This window comes from Callorhinus ursinus, unplaced genomic scaffold (genome assembly GCF_003265705.2).
Source record: "Callorhinus ursinus isolate GAN/ISIS: 27379988/994484 unplaced genomic scaffold, GSC_fseal_2.0 scaffold3, whole genome shotgun sequence".
Taxonomy (NCBI): Eukaryota; Metazoa; Chordata; class Mammalia; order Carnivora; family Otariidae; genus Callorhinus; species Callorhinus ursinus.
In genome coordinates this window covers 43,014,412-43,024,190 of record NW_027397065.1, presented here as the reverse complement: position 1 = coordinate 43,024,190, position 9,779 = coordinate 43,014,412, and the positions used below count along the sequence as shown (strand labels likewise).

Sequence of the window (9,779 nt, the reverse complement as noted above, 5' to 3'; positions counted from 1 at the left end):
TTTTTTTTTTTTTTCTAACATATGATGTATTATTTGTTTCAGAGGTACAGGTCTGTGATTCAACAGTCTTGCACAATTCACAGTACTCACCATACACATACCCTCCCCAATGTCTATCACCCAGCCACCCCATCCCTCCCACCCCCCATCACTCCAGCAACCCTCAGTTTGTTTCCTAAGATTAAGAATTCCTTTTCCTCATATCAGTGAGGTCATATGATACATGTCTTTCTCTGATTGACTTATTTCGCTCAGCATAATACCCTCCAGTTCCATCCACATCGTTGCAAAAGGCAAGCTTTCATTCCTTTTGATGGCTGCATAATATTCCATTGTATATATACACCACATCTTCTTTATCCATTCATCTGTCGATGGACATCTTGGCTCTTTCCACAGTTTGGCTATTGTGGACATTGCTGCTATAAACATCAGGGTGCATGTACCCCTTCGGATCCCTACATTTGTATCTTTAGGGTAAGTACCCCGTAGTGCAATTGTTGGGTCATAGGGCACCTCTATTTTCAACTTTTTGAGGAACCTCCATACTGTTTTCAGATTGGCTGCACCAGCTTGCATTCCCACCAACAGAGTAGGCGGGTTCCCCTTTCTCCACATCCCCGCCAGCATCTGTCGTTTCCTGACTCGTTCATTTTAGCCATTCTGACTGGTGTGAGGTGGTATCTCATTGAGGTTTTGATTTGGATTTCCCTGATGCCGAGTGATGTTGAGCACTTATTCATGTGTCTGTTGGCCATTTGGATGTCTTCTTTGGAAAAATGTCTGTTCATGTCTTCTGCCCATTTCTTGATTGGATCATTTGTTCTTTGGGTGTTGAGTTTCATAAGTTTTTTTATAGATTTTGGATACTAGCCCTTTATCTGATATGTCATTTGCAAATATCTTCTCCCATTCTGTCAGTTGTCTTTTGGTTTTGTTGACTGTTTCTTTTGCTCTGCAAAAGCTTTTTATCTTGATGAAGTCCCCATAGTTCATTTTTGCCCTTGCTTCCCTTGCCTTTGGTGATGTTTCTAGGAAGAAGTTGCTGTGGCTGGGGTTGAAGAGGTTGCTGCCTGTGTTCTCCTTTAGGATTCTGATGGACTCCTGTCTCACATTTAGGTCTTTCAACCATTTGGAGTCTATTTTCGTGTGTGGTGTAAGGTTTCATTCTTCTGCATGTGGCTGTCCAATTTTCCCAACACCATTTGTTGAAGAAACTGTCCTTTTGCCATTGAACATTCTTTCCTGCTTTGTCGAAGATTAGTTGTCCATAGAGGTGAGGGTCCATTTCTGGGCCCTCTGTTCCATTGATCTATGTGTCTGTTTTTGTGCCAGTACCATACTGTCTTGATGATGACAGCTTTGTAATAGAGCTGGAAGTCCGGAATTATGATGCTGCCAGCTTTGCTTTTCTTTTTCAACATTCCTCTGGCTATTCGGGGTCTTTTCTGGTTCCATGCAAATTTTAGGATTATTTGTTCCATTTCTTTGAAAAAAGTGGATGGTATTTTGATAGGGATTGCACTGAATGTGTAGATTGCTCTAGGTAGCATTGACATCTTCACAATATTTGTTCTTCTAATCCACGAGCATGGAACGTTTTTCCATTTCTTTGTGTCTTCCTCAATTTCTTTCATGAGTATTTTATAGTTTTCTGAGTACAGATTCTTTGCCACTTTGGTTAGGTTTATTCCTAGGTATCTTGTGGTTTTGGGTGCAATTGTAAATGGGATTGACTCCTTAATTTCTCTTTCTTCTGTCTTGTTGGTGTATAGGAATGCCACTGATTTCTGTGCATTAATTTTATATCCTGCCACTTTACTGAATTTCTGTGAGTTCTAGCAGTTTTGGGATGGAGTCTTTTGGGTTTTCCACATACAGTATCATATCATCTGCAAAGAGTGAGAGTTTGACTTCTTTGCCAATTTGGATGCCTTTTATTTCTTTTTGTTGTCTGCTTGCTGGGGCTAGGACTTCTAATACTATGTTGAATAGCAGTGGTAATGGTGGGCATCCCTGCCATGTTCCTGACCTTAGGGGGAAAGCTCTCAGTTTTTCCCCATTGAGAATGATATTTGCTGTGGGTTTTTCATAGATGGCTTTTATGATATTGAGGTATGTACCCTCTATCCCTATACTCTGAAGAGTTTTGATCAAGAAAGGATGCTGTACTTTGTCAAATGTTTTTACTGCATCTATTGAAAGGATCATATGGTTCTTGTTCTTTCTTTTATTAATGTATTGTATCACATTGATTGATTTGTGGATGGTTGAACCAACCTTGCAGCCCAGGGATAAATCCCACTTGGTCGTGGTGAATAATCCTTTTAATGTACTGTTGGATCCTATTAGCTAGTATTTTGGTGAGAATTTTTGCATCCATGTTCATCAAGGATATTGGTCTGTAATTCTCCTTTTTGATGGGGTCTTTGTCTGGTTTGGGGATCAAGGTAATGCTGGCCTCATAAAACGAGTTTGGAAGTTTTCCTTCCATTTCTATTTTTTGGAACAGTTTCAGGAGAATAGGTATTAATTCTTCTTTAAATGTCTGATAGAATTCCCCTGGGAAGCCATCTGGCCCTGGGCTCTTCTTTGTTGGGAGATTTTTGATGACTGCTTCAATTTCCTTAGTGGTTATAGGTCTGTTCAGGTTTTCTATTTCTTCCTGGTTCAGTTGTGGTAGTTGATACATCTCTAGGAATGCATCCATTTCTTCCAGATTATCTAATTTGCTGGCATAGAGTTGCTCATAATACGTTCTTATAATTGTTTGTATTTCTTTGGTGTTGGTTGTGGTCTCTCCTCTTTCATTCATGATTTTATTTATTTGGGTCCTTTCTCTTTTCTTTTTGATAAGTCTGGCCAGGGGTTTATCAATCTTGTTAATTCTTTCAAAGAACCAGCTCCTAGTTTTGTTGATCTGTTCTACTGTTCTTTTGGTTTCTATTTCATTGATTTCTGCTCTGATCTTTATTATTTCTCTTCTTCTGCTGGGTTTAGGCTTTATTTGCTGTTCTTTCTCCAGCTCCTTTAGGGGTAGGGTTAGGTTGTGTATTTGAGACCTTTCTTGTTTCTTGAGAAAGGCTTGTATTGCTATATACTTTCCTCTCAGGACTGCCTTTGCTGCATCCCAAAGATTTTGAACAGTTGTGTTTTCATTTTCATTGGTTTCCATCAATTTTTTTAATTCTTCTTTAATTTCCTGGTTGACCCATTCATTCTTTAGTAGGATGCTCTTTAGCCTCCATGTATTTGAGTTCTTTCTGACTTTCCTCTTGTGATTGAGTTCTAGTTTTAAAGCATTGTGGTCTGAAAATATGCAGGGAATGATCCCAATCTTTTGGTACTGGTTGAGACCTGATTTGTGACCTAGGATGTGATCAGTTCTGGAGAATGTTCCATCGGCACTAGAGAAGAATGTGTATTCTGTTGTTTTGGGATGGAATGTTCTGAATATATCTGTGAAGTCCATTTGGTCCAGTGTGTCATTTAAAGTCTTGATTTCCTTATTGATCTTTTGCTTAGATGATCTCCCCATTTCAGTGAGGGGGGTGTTAAAGTCCCCCACTATTATTATATTGTTGTTGATGTGTTTCTTTGCTTTTGTTATTAATTGGCTTATATAATTGGCTGCTCCCATGTTAGGGGCATAGATATTTACAATTGTTAGATCTTCTTGTTGGATAGACCCTTTAAGTAGAAGATAGTGTCCTTCCTCATCTCTTATTACAGCCTTTGGTTTAAAATCTAATTTGTCTGATATAAGGATTGCCACCCCAGCTTTCTTTTGGTGTCCATTAGCATGGTAAATGGTTTTTCACCCCCCCACTTTCAATCTGGAGGTGTCTTTGGGTTTAAAATGAGTCTCTTGCAGACAGCATATCAATGGGTCTTGTTTTTTTATCCAATGTGATAGCCTGTGTCTTTTGATTGGGGCATTTAGCCCATTTACATTCAAGGTAACTATTGAAAGATATGAATTTAGTGCCATTATATTGCCTGTAAGGTGACTATTACTGTATATTCTCTGTGTTCCTTTCTGGTCTATGTTACTTTTAGGCTCTCTCTTTGCTTAGAGGACCCCTTTCAATATTTCTTGGGGGGCTGGTTTCGTGTTTGCAAATTCCTTTAGTTTTTGTTTGTCCTGGAAGCTCTTTATCTCTCCTTCTATTTTCAATGATAGCCTAGCTGGATATAGTATTCGTGACTGCATATTTTTCTCATTTAGGGCTCTGAATATATCATGCCAGTACTTTCTGGCCTGCCAGGTCTCTGTGGAGACGTCTGTTGCCAATCTAATGTTTCTACCATTGTACGTTACAGATCTCTTCTCCTGAGCTGCTTTCGGGATTTTCTCTTTGTCTCTGAGACTCGTAAGTTTTACTATTAGATGTCAGGGTGTCGACCTATTTTTATTGATTTTGAGAGGGGTTCTCTCTGCCTCCTGGCTGTTGATGCCTGTTTCCTTCCCCAAATTAGGGAAGTTCTCTGCTATAATTTGCTCCAATATACATTCTGCCCCTCTCTCTCTTTCTTCTTCTTCTTCTGGGATCCCAATTATTCTAATGTTGTTTCATCTTACGGTATCACTTATCTCTCGAATTCTGCCCTCGTGATCCAGTAGTTGTTTATCTCTCTTTTTCTCAGCTTCTTTATTTTCCATCATTTGGTCTTCTAGATCACTAATTCTCTCTTCTGCCTCATTTATCCTAGCAGTTAGAGCCCCCATTTTTTTATTGCACCTCATTAATAACCTTTTTGATTTCAACTTGGTTAGATTTTAGTTCTTTTAAAATGGCCTCATTGTTCTTATAGATTGATGTGGTAAGTCAATGTTGTACATTTGAACCTGACAATAAATGTATGCTAATAAAGTAGCTCTCTTATCAATTCATAAAGTTGGCAATCTCTACTTAAAATTGTCCAAACACAGTGGGATTTGGTTCATTCAATGATTGAGAACTCATCATTATGCATTCATCCATGTCCCAAGTTGAGTCTGGTCTCTACAATGGCTCCTTGACTGCCTGAGCTCATGACAGTCCTTGGCCCTTTTGTGCTCGCTCCACTTATGTGGCTCTTGATCTAGAGGCTATGGGATGAAGTGGAAGCTTGTCATCAGAAGTTCAAGTACAGACTTCTCTCCTTACTGTGTGGTTTTCCTTATATATAAGATGCCTGCTCCTTATTCACAGGGGGTGATTAAGCCAGAAGATTTTGAGGGAAGGTTCTTTAGGGTCAGTGAAATGCTATGGGATTAAAATTATTTTCTGTAATCTTATGTTAATTATATATGTCTGTTTATTATGTATTTATATAAAATTTAATTATTTATATGTGTATCTGTCTAGTCTCCCTGCAGTAGATTAATTGCATTCATGGTTTCATTTTTTTTGTCCCTCCTGAAGCCATGTCCTTTTTCATGCAACTTTGTCATAGCCTCCCACTCCAGCTCTAGATTTGACCATGTGACTTGCTTTGGCCAACAGTATGTCAGCAGATGTGATCCAAATAGAGGCTTGAAAAGGACTTGCACAAGTGGGCATGTTCACCCTTGCTCCTCTATCTTTGCTGTGAGAGCATGCCCAGGCTAGCCTGCTGGAGGAGAGCCAAGTTCACCAGTCACCTCAGCTGAGGCCACTCTAGACCAGCCAGTAGTCAGTCAACCCCAGACATATAAGCCTAAACCAGCTAAGTCCAGACTAAACTGCCAACTTGCAGATTTGTGAGCTAAATGCATGCCCACGGTTATAAGCCACTGAGTTTTCTCCACATCATTATTATGACAATAGATAAGTGTTATACTCCCTAAGTAGGAAAGCAGACATCTTGTTTTATATTTTATTCACCATAGTTCTGAAGCTCTCCAATTTCCCCCACCCTCCAAGGGGAAGGGAGAGAAATAAAATCCCAAGATTTTTTAAAGCTTTCTAACAGCTGGGTACTCTGTGAGGCAGTTTGTTTAATCTCCACAATATCCTTTTGAGATGGACATTTTCCCATTTTACAGATGAAGAAACTGAGGAGTGAACTGACTCACCCAAGGTCACACAGGAAGAGCAGCAGAGTTGGATTCTCCCCCACATGAGCCTGCTCCTCATGACGGTTCTCAATTTTCACTGTGTTTGGCTTCCTTACGCCTATTGCTCCAAAGATCAGAACTGCCTCACTTGGTCTTTATCTGGATACCATCTTATTCTCCAATAATGGTGTCATATTCGTTTATCTTGGAACATAAATCTGCCTTTCTCTGATTTTTTTTCTCCCCTCATCACACTGGAAGATGATCTATTTATTAGCCTACTGGTTTGACACCTTAAAAATCACAAATTGTCCATTTCCTCATATTTGTTTCTAAGAAACTCTGTTTGCTGTAAAGAAATGGGGTAAGGGGGCGCCTGGGTGGCTCAGTTGGTTAAACGACTGCCTTCGGCTCAGGTCATGATCCTGGAGTCCCGGGATCGAGTCCCACATCTGGCTCCCTGCTCGGCGGGGAGTCTGCTTCTCCCTCTGACCCTCTCCCCTCTCATGTACTCTCTCTCTCTCTCATACTCGCTCTCTCAAATAAATAAATCTTTAAAAAAAAAAAAAAGAAAGAAAGAAAGAAATGGGGTAAGGGGAGTTGCTTCCCAAAGATCTTAAGAATCTAGCATTTTCTTAGCCCAAATTTAGCCCTCACTCTGGGATTCTGGCCCCAATATTTCAGTTGTTCCCCTCTCCACACCCAACAGAGGTTATTTTTAAGCTGCAGTTTTATCCAAAGAGTATTTTTCAGAGAATGCCTTGGAAGGTCCTGCACAGCTCAGGAACTGTCCCTCAGCCACACCCCCTCGGTCTGGGAATTTATTTTGGTTTATGCAAGAGTCACATGTTTTCTTTGATGAAATCATCAGAGTATTTTGCTTCCATGCCCCTGATAATACTTTTTTTAAGGAAGGTTGTTCTGTCTGTGACCTGCCAGGGCCAGAGATGTGGACGTTTGCTCTCAGTTTGGAAGAGGAATTGACACAGGCTTAGGCTCCCAAACTTTACCCATGGCTTCACCTGGGCACCCCCAATCCTGGTCCTTCAATGCCCTGATCCTTCTCTTTCTTCCAAGTCCAACCATTCCCCTCTCCTCCAGGAAGAGTTCCCCGACTCAGGATTTATGATAATATCTTTCTTTTCAGAATGATTAGAGAGTCTGAATTACTTGATTGTGAAATTATTTAGCACATACTACTGAGTATATACATGTGGTATGCTCTAACCCCAGAGAGCTTACAGTCTACTGAAGATAGCAAAGCAAAAACAGATAAGGACGATACAGCCAGGCAGTAACGATAATAATGTTTAAAATAGGATAATGGGATAAATGAATAAGAGAGTAGGGAGGGCTACTTCATATGAGGTGATGGGCGAAAAGATCCCTAAGAAGGTGACATTTGCATTGAAAGGACCCAACCCTTTCCTCTGAGGGAAGAGTGGCCTGGGCAAAGGAGATCACAAATGCAAAAGTTCTGAGGCAGAAACTAGCCTTGTGAGCAGTGTGGCTAGAACAGGGAGGATGAAAGACAAGTGGTGCAAGATAGGGCTGGGGAGGACGGGCTGGCCTACCAGCTGTGCCACAGTGAAGAGTCTGGGTCTTGCTGTAAATGCAGGTGAAATGTGGGAGGGTTTTAAACAGAGCAGTGGTATCTGATTGTTTGTCAAAGATCCCTTTGACTGCTGCATCAAGACGAGATTAACTGGAGAGATGGGGTGACGGCTATCCCACTAGAAATAATAGAGATTTAGACAAAGATGGGAGAAAGGTCGTCATGATTTCTTTTTTACTGAAGTAGAGTTGACACACGATGTTACATTAGTTTCAAGTGTACAACACAGTGATTCAACTTCTCTGTACCTTATGCTGTGCTCACCACAAGTGTGGCTACCATCTGTCACCACACAACACTATAAAATACCACTGACTATGTTCCCTATGCTGTGCCTTTTATCCTGGTGACATTCATTCTATAACTGGAAGCCTGTGCCTCCCACTCCCCTTCCCCCATTTGGCCCATCCCCCACCTTCCCTTCAAGTTATCATGATTTTTTTTACCAGCTTTTCCCTGCATGTAATAATCTCTTTCCCCTGTATATTAAGTCGGTTTACCTTTAAACTTGAACTGAATCTTGTGTTTTGTTCTATTATTTACAAACCCACAAACCAGAATAGAAACTATGGTAGGGAATTAGATATTTGAACCAATTAATTCTGCTTGGTTTTAAAGCCAGGTATTTAAATTGGACATTGGTCAACACCCTTCAGCTATATGTTAAATTTGGATTGCACCTGTGAGATCCTTGGGTTTACACTTAAACTCCAAACTGCCACCTAGTAAAACTTTCCCTTACAATGTTCTTCTAGACTGATACACACCAGAAATTCCCATGACACTGATACCATCACGGAACAGTTGTGTATCTATTTCCAAATGTATGGCCCCATGGGAAAATAAACCTCTGTTCTCTGTAGGCCATTGTGGTCTGGTCCCTGTACCTTGTGGCCACTCACAATCCTAACTGATATCATCGGTCACTCGAACATTGTTCAGACATGCCTCTCCCTGCCCCCAGTCCAAGGAAGAGTCAGTGACATATGGTGGGTCATTTCCAGAGCTCTGCCAGACACTATTTCAAGGCTTTCACACATTTATAAGGCAGCAGGTGACACCTGGGAAGACTCTGGGCATTTTCAATGCCTCCTCTTCAACTATTTCTTCCCTTGCTGTCAGATTTCACATCTCACCAACAGAGCTTATTATTCAAGGTGGCTAAACTCCTCCAGGTGAAATGAGAATATCTTGACCTTTGTCTGTGAAGCAACAGCCTTTCTGTAAGCTTAAGCAGTGGTGCTAATGGATGATGAGATGATCTACCATGCCCTTTGGTTCCCATAGATTTCTAAGGTTTATGTGAACAAGTCTTCTCTCTGCCCTTGCTAGTTGTCTGGGCCAAGGAGATACAGACCAAATGAAACCACTGATGAACTTATAGCTTCCTCTCAAGCCAGAGGGCTCTTGTGAGGTAAGGGACTACTTGATTATTTAGTACAAGATTTTTTAAAATAGAAGATTTTAGAGCCAACAAGGGTCCCACAGGCCATCCAGTCACTTGAAAGAAGGAAAATGTAGGGCAGAAAATTTAATTTAATTTCCTATGATGGTGGAGCTATGTAATTTCAACACCAAGGCAAGGCAATCTTATATATATATTTATAGCATCTGTTGTGTACTAGGCACTGTAGTGGGTTTTATACACATGTTAATCTTATTTAATACTCCCCCAGATCTTAGAAAACAGATGCTAATTTCACCATATGACACATGGGGAAATTGAAGCCCAGGAAGCCGAAGTGACTTGCCCAGAATTACAAAATCTTCAGATTATATAGTAGATTTATTATTATTTGTAAATATTCACTTCCCTCTCCCCATAGTGAAGACTGTTTCCCTACACCATAGATGTAGGGCTTGGCCATTTGACCCGAGCGAACATGGCATAAGTCATCCAAGAAAAAAAACTTAAATGTGATTGCTTGGTTCAGTTTGGCTTCTTGCTCCTGTGTCCTCTGCCATGAGGAGTCTTGCCCCAATAGCTCCTGATCTGCTAGCCTGAGTCCTGGAATAAGAAATGGATTTGAACCCTACCACTGTCTGCAGAAGAACTATAACAACTCACCTACAGCTACTACCATGTAACATGAGAAGGAAGGAAGGAAGGAAGGAAGGAAGGAAGGAAGGAAGGAAGGAAGG

At 40.7% G+C, this 9,779-nt stretch overlaps 1 long non-coding RNA gene across 2 annotated transcripts in view; it reads right to left on the bottom strand.

Moving 5' to 3' along the window:
- LOC112819721 (uncharacterized) overlaps positions 1 to 9,779 on the bottom strand; it is a 156,217-nt gene that overhangs the window by 38,951 nt on the left and 107,487 nt on the right. The gene's annotated exons all lie outside the window — the stretch shown is intronic.